At 38.8% G+C, this 15,572-nt stretch overlaps 1 long non-coding RNA gene and 1 pseudogene across 1 annotated transcript; both read left to right on the forward strand.

Moving 5' to 3' along the window:
* The window catches only part of LOC136279210 (2-(3-amino-3-carboxypropyl)histidine synthase subunit 1-like), a 490,303-nt pseudogene that overhangs the window by 36,808 nt on the left and 437,923 nt on the right, over window positions 1-15,572 (forward strand).
* LOC131784649 (uncharacterized) lies at window positions 14,909-15,507 on the forward strand. Its single transcript, XR_009340211.2, has 3 exons — window positions 14,909-14,965; window positions 15,138-15,213; window positions 15,323-15,507. It is a non-coding gene; the product is annotated as an uncharacterized lncRNA (long non-coding RNA).

A 15,572-nucleotide genomic window follows, 5' to 3' on the forward strand; every position in this document is an offset into this window, starting at 1 on the left:
TATTACAATTAGAACATGAAACTGGGTCCCGATAAGTTTTATGTTCCGTGACTCCCAAAAACTGTGTTTGCGAAAACATAAATTAAGAAAACAAAGGGAGACGTTACATGGACGAGTATGTAATGTGTTGAGAGGTCAAGTATTCCCACTAATCCCCACTGTGACCCTCAAACAGATCACGTACTCGTACAAGTAACATCTAAAAAATGTCCGCGTGTACAACCCCCTTAGGCGCACCTGGCGAATTCTTTCCGCTCGCTTCAATCGAAAAGAGACAGCTTATTTACTATTTGTATTTAAACAAGCTTAGTCACCCTTTTGGTAAAACTCCTGGATGAAGTCTGCTATTGTCCGATGAAAGGCATAGGAGATAAATACAAGTTTTACTTTCTCAGCTCGTGCAGTGATGTTCACGAGTTTGTTCCGTCAAAAAAAAAATCGCCTTTAATGTAAAGTCACGTCGACCTCGCAGAAAAATTAGGCTTACCCTGTCATAGTCACTGGTTTGATACCGTACGCATTAATTATGATACATCATTGCACTTTGATCACAGCAGTGAAAATTTATTACTAGTCGTCGTCATTGATTATGAAGTACGTTCGTGGTGGAGATTGAAGGTTTTCTTTGGTTTTCGTACTAACGCAGGCTTTATACGAAACAGGGAATGAATGGTTGATTATCCATTACGCAGTTTTTAGGCAAACAAGTTAAACCAGAGGGAAACGTCTACAGAGGAGGCGAAGGCTAAGTGGAAAATATTTTACAGTAAAGAGGCCGATGATGTTAGGAGCTGAACAAGACTATATTGCCTACAAAACCACCACTCAACTTGCCGCCTGTGACTTCGCTGTGACATGGCCACCAAGGAAAGATCGGTGTGAAGTGCTTTATTGTTCCCGAATGAACACAACTCGTTTGAAATAATGTACCAGAAGTGGCGCAAACTTCCCTCAGGCTTGAATAACGGATGAAGGTTAGCCATAAAAGTCTGAAAAAACAGTTAAGCTTCCCTCAAACGCGAGAAAGTAGTGCTTTTACTCTTCCAGTTAAACTACTCACCACAAGGTGCGCGATTGCTATTTTTACATCAGAATGTGGCGCAGTTGTCTAATTCATTTGCAACTAACTATAGAACCGAATGTTATTTTTCTCGCGCTGGCCAGGAGGACTTTGAACACCTCATACCTCTAATTCGTGGGCGTACAGCATAAAAGAACACTTGAGAGACGTCAATCTATTTCAAACATGCGTTTCGTCCGAGAAGAAGCTTATTCTAGCTCGTATTGGCTTATTTGGAGATTATGAAGGCCACGATTTCACGATATGCCTCAATTGAATATCGTGCACAGGTTGGCGTGAGATTCAGACCTGCTGCCAGTATCCTCATAAAAATCAGAGACGTAAAGTTGAGAGAGAGGTACACGTTAAGATGGCAGAAGAAATCTGATCTGGTGGCGAGTCTTCCAGGCGGCAAGGTGACTGTAAACCTAATAGAACACATACTGTGACTGTTATCTTAGAGTCAATGAATAAGGAAGAAAGGCAAGAAGGGCGCTTATCTGAACATCAACTTTCCCAATTGGTGGGTGGTGACGACGATGAACTTTGTATCATATGATTGCTAGGGTTACACAGATACTGTAGAGGCGCTCACATAGGCAGTTCGGAGGCGGGCGATCCTCCCTCCAACTTTAGAACTGCGACAAGTTTATAACGCAGACTAGCTGACACAGTTTGGAGTACCTAAGGGTCTCACTAGGCTCATCACACGAGAAACCTTCAGCAAACTAATCGTAGAAGCGGGTGGTTATCAGTAACTTGCACAGATCTCTGAACCCGGGCTATCGCGAGAACTATACCCAATCCGTCACAGACGGAACCAGAAAGCGAGATATTCTTGTCGAGAGAAAGGATGTATTAAGACGTTACATTCATATTCACTACCTTCCAAGAGCGCGTTAACACAGGCAGACACATATTGAAGACGATAAAAGAATCCGCCTTTGATGACATTGAGAGGAAATGGACGGAGGATTGCCAATCTGTAGGGGATGGCTATGTTCAAGGACAGACCTTTGGCAAAATTTCTCAGGAACAATCCCTTACTAGCCAGGTGGACTTTGGATCGACCCTTTGGAAAACACGAAAGGCAGATGCATTTTCTCAGAAGGCAAAGAAGTATCTCCTAGACGTGTGCCGTGGGGTGAGGTGGGGTTGGGTGTGGTGGGGTTATAAAATGTCCAATTTTGAAAGGTTTTTTCCACGATATTCACTTTGATTTTGATGTTTTTTTGGATCTGTTTTGGTGAATTCACTGAGATATAAATATATATATATGTATATATATATATATATATATATTAGTTATATATATATATATATATATATATATATATATATACATATGTAGGATTTGAGCTAGGATTTGATCACTGGGGGACAATTTGTGCCCTTAGCAAAAATTTTTGGGGACATTTTTATTTTTAGGGGGACAGACAAATTAATTTTCATTGAACACTTTTTTTTTTTTTTTTTACATTTATACCGGCAAGCCAAAAAAAAACATATTTTTTTACCTGATCGATAAAATATACTTCCCACGTTCTGTTTTTGCTTGCAATTTCTGTACTGAAATAAAACTCTTTGTGTATGCTTCTTTTTTAGTTTTTTCCCAAAATTTTAAATGCGAAATGGCGCAGCCAGTGGCTCAAATCCTGTACATCGGCATATATAATTATATAAACACCTGTTTTGAAAAATGTTGTCATTTGAAAAAATACATGATTGAAATATAATAATATACCTTTTGTTTTCTCACTAAAAATTGTCTCTTTTCTATGTTTACAATAATGATGAACTATGTAATAAGCCACATGAATATGGTCATCAATTTCAATATCACTGACTATGTATTTCTATTACTTTTGTACAGAATTTGTAAGAAATATTAGATCACAAGGGGAATTATGCAACAATTACAAGATGAAAACAGAGGTAATACATCAATAAATTAAAAACTTTAAAATCCCCTTTTCATTGTGGGGTAACTCATAAGAAGAGAAAAAATTCTCTAAATGTATCCCAAATTAACTTTCTAATGGTTAAATGCACTATGTAATATGCCACAAATATGGTTGTCCATTACTAATGGCATATTTGTTACACTTTGTTGCAGAGTATGTTGCAAGGTATATATAGTCCAAGGGAATTACGGTTAGATCGCTCCATGGTTAGATCGCTCCAAGTCAGATCGCTCCATACCGAAGTCAGATCGCTCCACTCGAAAGTTAGTTCGGTCCATCAAATAAGTTACTTCGCTCCATACATAAGTTACTTCGCTCGATGAAGAAAACTAACGTGGAAGGTTGATAAAAGACAGAAGGATAAGGGAAAAGAAAAAAAAGAGTATTGTAACGCGACTAAAGACTCGCCATTTTTAACCGGAGTCGAACCCAGTCTCACTCACGGCTGGATTTGACAACGTTTAAAAATGGCGATTCTTTGAAAGCAATATTTATAAATCATATTCATTGTTGGTCATTTCTTTTATTTTATTTGGTGGCTCCTAAAGGAGCCTTTTGTTTGTGATGGTTGTGGTGTTATTGATAAGAATGTCACAAGTTTAGAAACAAGTATGTTTGTGGCGAAGGCGATACTGTTAACTTATGATTAACATGGGACAAGAAAATATCTAAATCGATGACGTGTTTTTCTTACTTAACAATCGATTAAGAACGCACGCGCGCTTAACCTAAGAGCGAAGAAATAAACCTCATGTAAGGAACTCGTAAAGTGTAACCTACTTTATTAAAGATGGCGGATACACACGGGCCAGTATTTTATTCGAATGATCTTTTCAACACATTTAGACCATAACTTTATCATTTATTACACACTGAAACACTTATTTCATCATTTATTACACACTGAAACACTTATTTCATCATTAGTAATTCGCTTTGGTGGGTTCAAGTGAACGAATCGTCGATCACTTTATTTCAGCAACTTGATCGCAAGCAACATCATCAACTATAAACTACAAAGATCAGAAGTAAGTTAGTTTATTAGTTTTCTACGTTCATTACACACTGAAACACTTGTTCCAACATCGGTAATTCGCTTTGGTGGCCTCAAGTTAGCGAATACGTCGATCAGCAACTCGATCGCAAGACGCAATACACATCATCAACTATAAACTATAAAGATCAGAAGTGGAGCGAAGTAACTTATGTATGGAGCGAAGTAACTTATTTGATGGAGCGAACTAACTTTCGAGTGGAGCGATCTGACTTCGGTATGGAGCGATCTGACTTGGAGCGATCTAACCATGGAGCGATCTAACCGGATACCGTCCAAGGTAATAAAAATCTTGGTTTGTTGTAGAATTTATATTTGATCGACTAATTATCCTGTATCTGATGTTTTATTTAATTTCCTTTATCATCTTTTTGGCATTGAACTGATATCACTGACTACATATTTCTATTACTTTTTCACAGAATTTCTTGCAAATGCTGTAGCTGAAGTAAACTCTGTGACAGAATAAAGGGGGTAAGTCTCTAAAGAAACTTTGGTGCTGTGTTGGTGGGAGAGTAATTTACTGTTAACCACTCAGTTGAAAACATAAATTGGCCACCATATAAAGAGTAAAAAAGCTGACATTTCGAGCATTAGCCCTTCGTCAGAGTGATTGTGACAGAATAACAGAAAGATAGGAACAGAAGTAATGCAGCAATAAATTCTGACTTTAAAATCCCCCTTTCACCCTGCATCAGCTCAGAAGAAAACTTCAAAGTTTACCATTAAAACCTTAGTCAAGATGTAAAGTCGTCTGTGCCTAAAATGTGAACCACTAGGGATAAAACCCACTTATTACTGCTAAGAACAGGGTTTAGTAAGAGTAACCAATTCATAATCAAGGGGGTGATATGATTTACCTGACTGAAGCTCGTACAGGATGAACGGCTCGGTTCAATTGCAAGAATAAGGACCCTTAGCAAACCACGACGGCGACGGCAACGAGGACGTGGCAAAACAAAAGATCTACTGAGCAGAACAATAGCTCGGCTCGTGCGTTTTCAAAGTGTGCGCATTTCTTAGTCGTCCTCTGCAAAATGACAACGTGAAATCATCAAAATTTGCGTGGTCCGAGAAAAGCAACCTCGACGGCAAGTTATCTAAGTTTCAATTTGGAACTCAACGCCACTCTCATATGCGATGCTGAGGTTAACTTGCAGCGCCGTAAGGGTCGTTAATCACATCCACTCATTCGCAAAAAAATTCCAACTAAAAATATACATTCATTTTTAAATCGACGAACCCTCAGATATTATTTTCTTAGTGGTTGTTGTGACGCTACCTTCAAAATTACTTTATCATGGTCTCTCGCCTACGGTTGATAAAAAAAAAATAAAACAAACTTGAACTTTTCCTTGTAGAGGAAACGAGTGTTATCGGTGAATCTTAGAAACTTGAAGAAAATAACTCTTACCTTTAATTTGAGGAGAGAATTTTATAAATAAGATTAGCGAGTAGTTTTCAACAACCTGTCGTGATACTACAGACATGAAAGGAGACAATACATATTTCACCAAAGCCTTTCGCTCCATAAAAAAAAACCTTTTTGTAACAGAAAAATGTAAGGTGGAATCGAAGCATTACAGAAACTTTAAAGAAAAATCTTGCCTTTGAAGCAGAGCGCTTCTCTGTAAAATCAAACATATCGCGGCAAGGGTGGAAAATTCGATTTCTTTCTTATTTTAATGTTAGATAGGCTAGGCTACAACTAAAATCACTGGATACTTCTTTTGGCAAAATATCTTTTTATTTCAGAGAAAAATACGAATAACGATATTCCGTTAAAATCTCATTTTTAGCAGCAAATTATTGCACGAGTTTGAGGGCTTCGCGTGCAAAAGCGAATCACTATCTCGTCTTTTAAACACTCAAATCTTCTTTTCCGCTCTCATAAGACCTCGCAAAATGATTTTTGTAAACATTGCGCTCTTCTTTGCGCTTGAAATAATTTAATTTCGAAAGCATACATTTCTCTTCAGTAAAAATACTTCGTGAATAAAATTAATTTTCACCATGTGCTAAACCTTCAAATGGATTAAGCTTTTGGTGGTTGAATTTCGAAAAGATGTTCTCAACATAACTGTAAAAATTTGTTTGGGCAAATGTTAGAGAGCAATACAAAAGCTTTTCAAAGTCCGTTAAAATGCAGTTATTTGACCTTTTGCGGTCAACATTCCAGTCGCGAGTCACACATATTTTAATATGTTTCAACCCATATGAGGCCGAAAAATGTACATAGAAAGATATTTCCAAATGCTCTAACCTCATCTGTCGCAGAAGACCAATCCAGAGACCATTTTAGTGTGATTCTCTTGTCGTTCGTCATATCATAGTTAGTAGAGGGGACTGGTTGGGAAAGCCGGCGAACTTCAAAGGCCCAAACAATAGAGTCCCAGCCGAGGTTGAATTGACCCGTCACGTGACTCTGACCGTGCACACAACAAACAAGATGGCGGATGCTACAAACGAACTCTTCGTGTTTGGAGACGATTTCTCCCCCAACAGTTCAGCAAGACTATGTATGGATATATTCCTGACTGTACGCCGATAATCAAGATACACAGGATGATCCTCCGGAAAATAACAGCCATAAACTCTTACTGTAAATGCTAGACTATCATCCACAACGATTTCAAACTTCGGAAGCACATATGGAATCTCTACCTGTTTTAAGACAGCTCTGTCAGAAAATGTTCCAATGTTCCAGTTTTGAAGGCTCTTTAGCTTAGTCAAGCGCTGACAAAACTCCGTGAAAGTCTTGTAATGAACTTGCGGCTTCTTGATCAGATCCCGGACAATGGTTCGCTCAGGTCTTTGCTCGGGTTTTGGAGTCTCGTGAGTTTTTTTCGGCATGTTCAACTTGGGAAGAGCACCAAACCGAGCCTTCTTCTTAGTCATTTTCTCTGAATGAACTATAAACAAAATAAAAAAATTACACGCCAAGTTTTAACGGCGATACAATGGATGGAAAAACCCCATATACAGTCAATGTCTAGTAAAAATCGCCTGAATTGCACCACTAACACGACTACACAGAATATACAGGACTGATATCTAAACACAAATCGACACCGTGACAGTTTACACTCGCTCGTACAAGTTCGAGCTACTTACATATTTCAACGTCCCCAGGTTCGAAGTGTTTTTCGCAGGTAAAGATCCTGTCCTTCGCTACTAAGACTTTAAATGGAGCATCGCTTTCTCTTGTCTTTGTAATTTCGTTCAGCCACTCTTGTCTCCATTTCTTGTGAGCCTCGTCCTTTGGTGCAGGCAACTTCCAAATTCCAATGCCTTTCGTCCTTCTGCTGGTCCCACAGCCAAACACAGCGCAGTTGTCGCCGGGCATAATTTCCCCAGGATGCTATATTTCTAGTATCTGATTTCAACGAATTCTTCTTTCGCCCGAATATCAAACAATTTTGTTCTACAAACGGAATAACGCTACTCAATACGCCATCTTGCTTTGTGTGTGTGTGCACGGTCGTGAACACGTGATCACTCGAAAATCAGAAGAAAGAGTTCCTCCTTTGAAGTTCGCCGGGTTTCCCAACCAGTCCCCTCTACTAACTATGGTCATATTTAGGTCTGTATAAATGATAACGTCCGATGAAACCACCAACCCTGTCGAACACCATCTTGTTGTAAAACGTTCGATACCTTTCTTCACTGTGGCGTCTTATTCAACGGTTCAGTTGACTGCGAGTATTGCTCAGTTTACAATGCACTAAAAGATTACATCTGACAGTATAATTACTGGGATACCTGTGGTAGCCCAGTCATAAAATGCCTTTGTTTTTTTGTCGTCTTTTTTTTTTTCCTCCGCCACAAAATGGAAAAATTGCGCAGTAGTACCCAGAGGTCATTGGGCCCTCAACACCATGACAACTAACTGTGATCCAATGAGGTGTTCACATGCTGATCACGCGAGCTATCTTGATGATGATTGACGTTGTCATGCACGGACAGGGCCGGGTCACATGACGAACACGATATTTTTGCCCATAAAACTCTTTGTCAGTCATTTTGTATTTCAATGTGTTTGGATTACGATCATCTGGAGCATTATGGTGCAAACGCTCAAAATACTTATAGACGCATACACAAGTCGTATTGTTCGCGGCCAATCCACACAAAAAGGTGTTATTGAGCAGTACTTTTGGAACGGACTGAATCGCGAACGCTTGAAAGCCATGAAAGCATTGAATGCCTTGTATGTCTTGTATGCTAAGTATGCCAATGTCTTACGTTAACTCGTTGTAAAAAGCAAAATCTGAAATCTGAAACCAAACTGCATAGACTCTATGCAATCTATTGAACAACACTACTACCGTGAGACTGAAGAACAAAATTCAAATGGATACAAACTGCTTGTGACGAAAGACGCCATGTTGGATTCACTTGATGCCAGGGAACGTAGCTACGATAACAGAAAGGTGAATCTTGTTTTTTTTCATTGTAGTTGTATGGATATTCTTTTTTAATAAATACATGATCCAAATTCCCGTGTTTTTTGTGTATAATGTTATTATGTTAAGTATTGTTTACGCAATTGTCTTGTCACAGGCGACCCAAGGTCACGTCTCGAGAAAGAGCCAACGATTAATTCACGAACGCGTCACGCGTTGTGTGACTCAGAGTAAGTTATGCTAGGAACCGTTGAAAATTTGAACATGTTATAAGGAATAGGGAACGAAATATGGTCGATTTACAACGATAAATATTTCGAAATATGAAGATTTTTCTCGTAAAATCAATAAAACTTACTCATACCCTGTGTATCCGTTGTAGTTTCTGGCGATTGTTGCCGTTTTAAGCTTGCTTTACCATCACTATTATTCACGTCATCTACTTTTATTACATTGGTAAAATCTGTACAGACATCACACCAACCAACTATGTTGAAGGCTTGAAATTATATTACGATCGATTTTCATCAAGAAATGGGCCAGGAATTTTCCACAATAGTGCAAATAATCGTGAAGGCTGATCGCGGAAAAGCGATTGCGTGACGCTCGGTAAGCTGTAAGATGACATGTTATTATATACTAGACGTAAAAACTCTTCAGATTCTCAGTCTGCATTTTGTACCCACTCTGCAGTCTATATTTTGTATCCGGTCTGCAGTCTGCTGTCTACATTTTGTACTAACAGGTATCCGTGGCACCAATACAGTTTATTTTTGGTTACATTTATTCGCACAACACACATAACCTACCACAAAATACCTGTGTGTGAGGTAATTCGACATTTTCATTCTTTCCCGCATTAATAATCTTCTCTCCTTTTGTAAGAATGTAGACATCACTCACAATGTTTTAAGTAATCCACCCACCCTACAAAAAAGTAACTCTTACATGCATAGCATGCCTATGTTTTGAAATAGGTGTATGCCCTTGGCCAGACTTGAGCGCACTATTTCAGTATACTACTCCGACACCCGTAGTATCACTACACTTAATTCCAAGGATCCAGTACCATCCAGGTATCCCAGTTACCCTGCTCGCAGGGTCTAGTTTATGTAACAAAGTTGACCGTGTAAGTTGGTGTATTTGTGAAAAACAGTCCGAAACCCCGCCTCTAAGCGAGCAATGGGCTTCGTGTAATTACCATAAACCAGGTTTTGTTTACTTAGGCTTACTATTTTTAGCAGGTGCCAAAATTAGATTTTCAACGAGTATTAGCCAAAGGCCCGATCTCCGCAATTTACATGTAAGAGATTTCGATGTTCACAACAACGAAAAAGCTTAGCAGTATTGACGTCTTTTTTACTTTCCCCTTCCCCTACCCCCTAAAAAATAACTTTCCATTGTATGATTTGCATTGCGTGACGACTCTCCGTATATAAAACTACGTTGACTGCATAATATGTGAAGTGCTACTAAGCATCGATCAGATCTACTGCACCACAAACCGAATAACACTCACAGTCAACTGAATCGCTGGATAAGATGCCACAGTGCAGAAAGATGTCAAACGTTTTATAACGAAGGTTTGTGACAGTTCGCAGATTGACAGGCAGTTTCATCGGAAGTTTTAAATACGACGAGCGACAAGATAACCACAGTAAAATGGTCTTTGGATCTTTCTTCTAAGGCAAATGAGGTTAGAGCATTTGGAAATGTGTACCCATGTGCATTTTCCGGCGTCGTATGGGTTGAATTATATTAAAGTATGTGTGTGACTCGCGACTGGAATGTTGACTGCGAAAGGTCAAATGACTGCATTTTAACGGACTTTGAAAAGCTTTCGTATCGCTCTCAATCATTTGCCCAAAGAAATTTTTAAAGTAATATTTAGAACATCTTTTCGTTATTATATCGCCCAAAGCTTAATCCATTTGAAGGTTTAGCACATGCTGAAAATTAACTTTGCTCACAAAGTACTTTTACTGAAGAGAAATGTATGCTTTCGAAATTAAATTATTTTACACGCAAAGAGGAACGCAGTGTATACAAAAATCGTTTTGTGAGGTCTGATGAGGTTGAAAAAGAAGATTTGAGAGTTAAAAAGACGAGATTGAGATTCATTTTTGAATGCGAAGCCCTCAAACTTGTGCAATAATTTGCTTCTAAAAATGTCGATTTTAACGGAATTTTGTTATTTGTATTTTATCTGAAATAAAAAGATATTTTGCCAAAAAAAGTATCCAGTGATTTTAGTTATAGTCTAGCCTATCTAATATTAAAATAAGAAAGAAATCGAATTGTTCACTCTTGCCGCGAAATTTAGAATTTGTCTGATTTTTACAGACAAGCGCTCTTAAGATTTTTGGTTCAAATCTCATGTTTCTGAGAGAGCTGACAGGACGGAGAGACTGGAGTGATGAAAATCTTGCATTTGGAATAGAATCTTTTGAGTTATTTGTTTACGCAAGGGAACGGTGCATTGATGCAGTAGATCCTGGCAAGAAGCACCGCAGGTTCTAAAAGGTGTGATTCACCAGAGCTCGGATCACTCGGAGTTCTGGAAAATTTTGGCGATCAAGGCAACTGACAAAGGTACCCGTGAGCTATCGGTGCAATTTCTTGGCGATCACTTTTGGGTAAAGGGTTAAATCTCTTCTCGTCCTGGAAAAGATGGCGTTTGGGCAAGACGTCTATGGACAAATAGTTGAATATATTTGCAATATCTATTTACTAGGAGATTATAAATAGTTTGTAATCTCTTGCTTCTTACTGAAATTGAACCAGAGTAAAAATAATAATTTCCAAACGTTCAATATCTAAACTGTATCACGATACGATAACATGCGAAATTCTCCTATACATAATGTCTCCAATATATAATGTCATCAGCTTCACCGCCACAGTTTCATACGAGTTGTTGTTTTTATTGTAAAATATTTTCAACGACCTGAGTCACAAAAAATTCAAAATTTTTCCCTCCGAGCAGTGATAAATCTCTTTGAAAAAATATTTTCCGTTCGTTTGTAGATTTTTACGGAGTTTTGATTTAACACATAGCTACCTCTTCAATTAAAAAAAAAATCAAACCTGAATAACAATACAAATTCCCAAAAGTGTTATGGTTAAACTGTTAATTGATACGTTAAGTTACCTAATAAACTTACAGTGTATTTAGGAACCTCAAGCAAACTAAGAGGGCTACGAGGACGTGGCAACACAAAAAATTAAACGGGCAAAACAATAGCTTAGCGTGTGCATTTTAGAACTTTGTACATTTCTAAGCCGTCCTCTGTATGACCACAACGTGAAATAACCAAAGTTTGCATGGTCTGAGAACAGAACCGATGTGGCAAATGATTTCAGTTTCCATTTGGAACTCAATGCGGTAAGGGACGGTAAACACATCCAGTCTTTTGCAAAATTCTAACTACAACATAAATTCATTTTTTAATCGACACCTTCTTCGGCGTTTCCGTCCTAACTGCAGGGCGTGAAATTAATTTTTTTCAGATAGCCACTTGGCTCCTAAATTCTTCAAAGTGGTAGCCAATTCAAAAAAAGTTGGTCGCCTTTTTCAAAGACAAACAAAACCTTTTGTTACGCTGTCAAAATTAAGGGCCTGTTCACATGGAGGTAGGGGAACCCAGGTAGGTGAGGTAACCCGCCTAGCCGTGGTCGAAAAATAAAACGCGTTTACATGCAATCTTACAACCCCAGGGTGCTGGGGTGAGATTTCTTGAGGTTGTTGTTGCGCTTGCAATTAAGGAGTTTGAGCAGAGGCGTCCCAAGCTCACATCTCGAAAAAGACGAAAGATAAATTCTCGGACACATATGTATTTATTTATGAAAGCGTCACGAGTTGTGTTACGCGGTGTTTGGTTTTGCGAGAAACCCTTGACTTAATACGTTATACAGAATAGTTTGGGAAACCAATTATGGTCGATTTACAACGTTAAATATTGCGAAATGTGAACATTTTACACTCCTTGTGTGTCCGTTGCGGTTTCTGGTGATTTCTGTCATGAGACAGCTAGGAAATGTACAAAGTTTTAAAACATACATGTTTCGCTTTTGAGCTTTTTACCATGAATGCGACCCCGGCTAGGCGGGTTACCCCACCTTGACACGTTTACATGGCAAATTGTCACCCCGGCTGACAGGGTTACCCTACCTGGCAAACTGGGCAACCCGCCTAGGCGGGTCACCCCACCTATCATGTAAACGTGATCAAAATAAAATAAGAAATTGTATGGACAGGCGGGTTACCCCACCTAGGCGGGTTACCTCACCTACCTGGGGTCCCCCACCTCCATCTATACAGGCCCTAAGTTAGGGAAAGGATCTTTAACGTGCTACAAAGTGGACACTAGGATGGATGACATACAACGTTCAAGCTCATCTAAATTCAAGATGGTGTCTAGTTATCGATCGAGGTGCATGTGCTGCCACTGGAAACAAAATTAACGAGGAAGTTTGCCGCGGATTTATCTGTATCTTTGCAAATCTTTTTAATTCAATATATCTCTTGGCAGGGTTATGATGAAACAATCTAATCCGGCGGCGCCAATATGGCGACTAATCTTCAGGATTTGGTTGCTAAAGTGAAAAATTTAGTCGCATTGGCGCCTGTATTAGGCACAATTTCACGCCCTTAGGGGGTGAGGGTGGGGGCTGCACGTTGATGACACAAGGTCATACATCGGGAGCGCAAATTGATGTGTAAGTAGACGATGAATGCAATGCAAAATAAAGATACTTCTTTGTAGTGATATAAATTTGTTGACGAGAACAGAAATACAGAGAAATTGTTTACTAGCACCAAACATGTCAGAGCTTGTGTCTTTGCAATCAAAACGTTTAAAAGTTCCAAGTCCGTAAGCTCCCCATTTGAACTTTATGACAAACTAACCATTGAGGGAAAAAAATCGCACATCACATAACCTTTATGTACAGTATTTAAATGGAATTAAAACCACTCGTACTTGTTAAAAGTTTCCAGAGCATTGTGGAGACCTAGATTAGAAATCAAGTCATATTTGGTAGCGGAGCATTATTACACGTGCTTTTCAAACAAATTATATATTTTCCCATTCTGGTAGTCTCCGACCTCTCTAATATACGATATACGTCATCCTTTGGTGAAATACAACCCCCAACGGAAATCTTCCCACATCTACCATGGAAACTGGTTTAAGATACTACCACTGTGATCATGGAGGATGATGAAAGGAAAATGAAGGAGACATATATTCTCACATATTCCATCGGGAAAGACATCCGGGGTTTATCTTAGAATTTCGCAATATTAAACTAAAGAGAAAATCTGGTAGAAAAAGAAAGAGAAACAACCAGGACGACAAGTATAAATATTTTATTTCTCAGGCCCTGTATACAAACAACTTCAACAGCGGAAGCATAAGGAATAAGAGTTTAATGAATGAGTTGTTTCTTGATCGGAATAGATTTCATTTTTGAGTGTAATTCACGCCTTTTCCACGCTTTGACCACGTCTAAGAAAGGCCCCCTGGCCCAACGGATAAGGCATCTGACTACGAATCTGGAGATTCCAGGATCAAATCCTGGCGGGGTCGCTGTTATTTTGAGTAAAAAAACTTTGTATCCAATGGATTTTTTTTATTTTTTTTAAGTCACCTTTCACCAAGTTATGAGGCCAGATACCACATATGGGGCGTAGTTATGTTTGCTACCGTAGCATTACTGCATTTGCTATTAAAAAGTATTGAATGTTTATCGAATATTCTCCGGCTTCTCTGATATAGGTCATCCTTTAGTAAAATGCAACCACTCCCAGTTGAGTTATGATGCTTGTCACATTTGCTTGTTTTCCCAAGTAATAAGAAGTCAACTTAAATTAAACCTCAACACAAGTGAAAACTAAAGCATTCCTGGTTATTTTCTCCTGTAGATGCAGCAAGCCATGATATCAGCTCGGAAAGTGTGCTTTGTTACTGATGTGCATTGCTGAATTGCAAGGAGCTAGCGTATTAGTTTCGTCGTGATATGCCAAGGGATCAGCTAACTGGCAAGTATTTCAAGATTCTGATTTTTTTCATCACTTTAATGATTACATGCAGGCAGGATTGGTAGACTCAAAATTCGGTCACCAACTTAACAAAACTAGGACAAAATTACAGAGACAAGATACCCATTGGTTAAACGTATTCATAAGTGAAAACATAGTCACTGTCACATAGCATGCTATTTAGAGCGCTTTGCAATGGAAAGTCGTGAAACCAAAACCAAAGTTATCCAGGCGGCCAATCAGACGAAAGGAGAAAACCTTTAAGAGCCAATGAAAACTTAAAATAAAAGAAATCAAACGGCCTGAAGGGTGGGGAAAACGCGGACGACTATTTCGTGATTGGTTTTAGTTTGCGTCTGATTGGTTGAGAGAATGGTGGCAGTTCTCAGGACCAATCACAAAGCGATGTCGGATTACTTTCGACACCCAACTTTAAAGGTAAATACTATTGCTTTGATACATCGTCGAAGTACAATCGTGATACGCTAGCTATCCAGTTGGTGCTGAAAACCAATTACGTTCTAGAATTTGATATCGATTTGATTATAGACGAGGACATTATGTTAAACCCAAAGGTAACCCTTTGTGCGCATGTCCTTTCTTACCACAGCGACAGTGCATAGACGTGCTGATTGTTATTGGAGTAAAAATTGCCGAACTCAGAGGACCAAACCACTTCATGCAAGGTAAGGCTCTAGCTAGCAATAGTCATGCTAAGTTATGCTCTCATTTCAGTGTCTGGTTGGAGTAAAAAGTGTTGATATTCAGCGTGCTCTGTATTCTTTTTGTTTTCAGTCGCTTCAATCACATTTGTGAATAGACTAGATTTATATAGCTGAGAATATCTCCATCAGCAAGAAGTTTGCCCAACAGTTTGCCGGTACCTATCTTAATGCAAACATATCCCGGCATACTTTTTCAAACAGATATTATCTTCGAAACTTTACACCTCATTTGCGTCTCATGTTTATTTGAATAAAAACGAGACAAACAACTCTGACAAATTTGGTTAGCACTCACCAAACAATTATCAAATATGACAATG

This window comes from Pocillopora verrucosa, chromosome 2 (assembly GCF_036669915.1).
Source record: "Pocillopora verrucosa isolate sample1 chromosome 2, ASM3666991v2, whole genome shotgun sequence".
Taxonomy (NCBI): domain Eukaryota; kingdom Metazoa; phylum Cnidaria; class Anthozoa; order Scleractinia; family Pocilloporidae; genus Pocillopora; species Pocillopora verrucosa.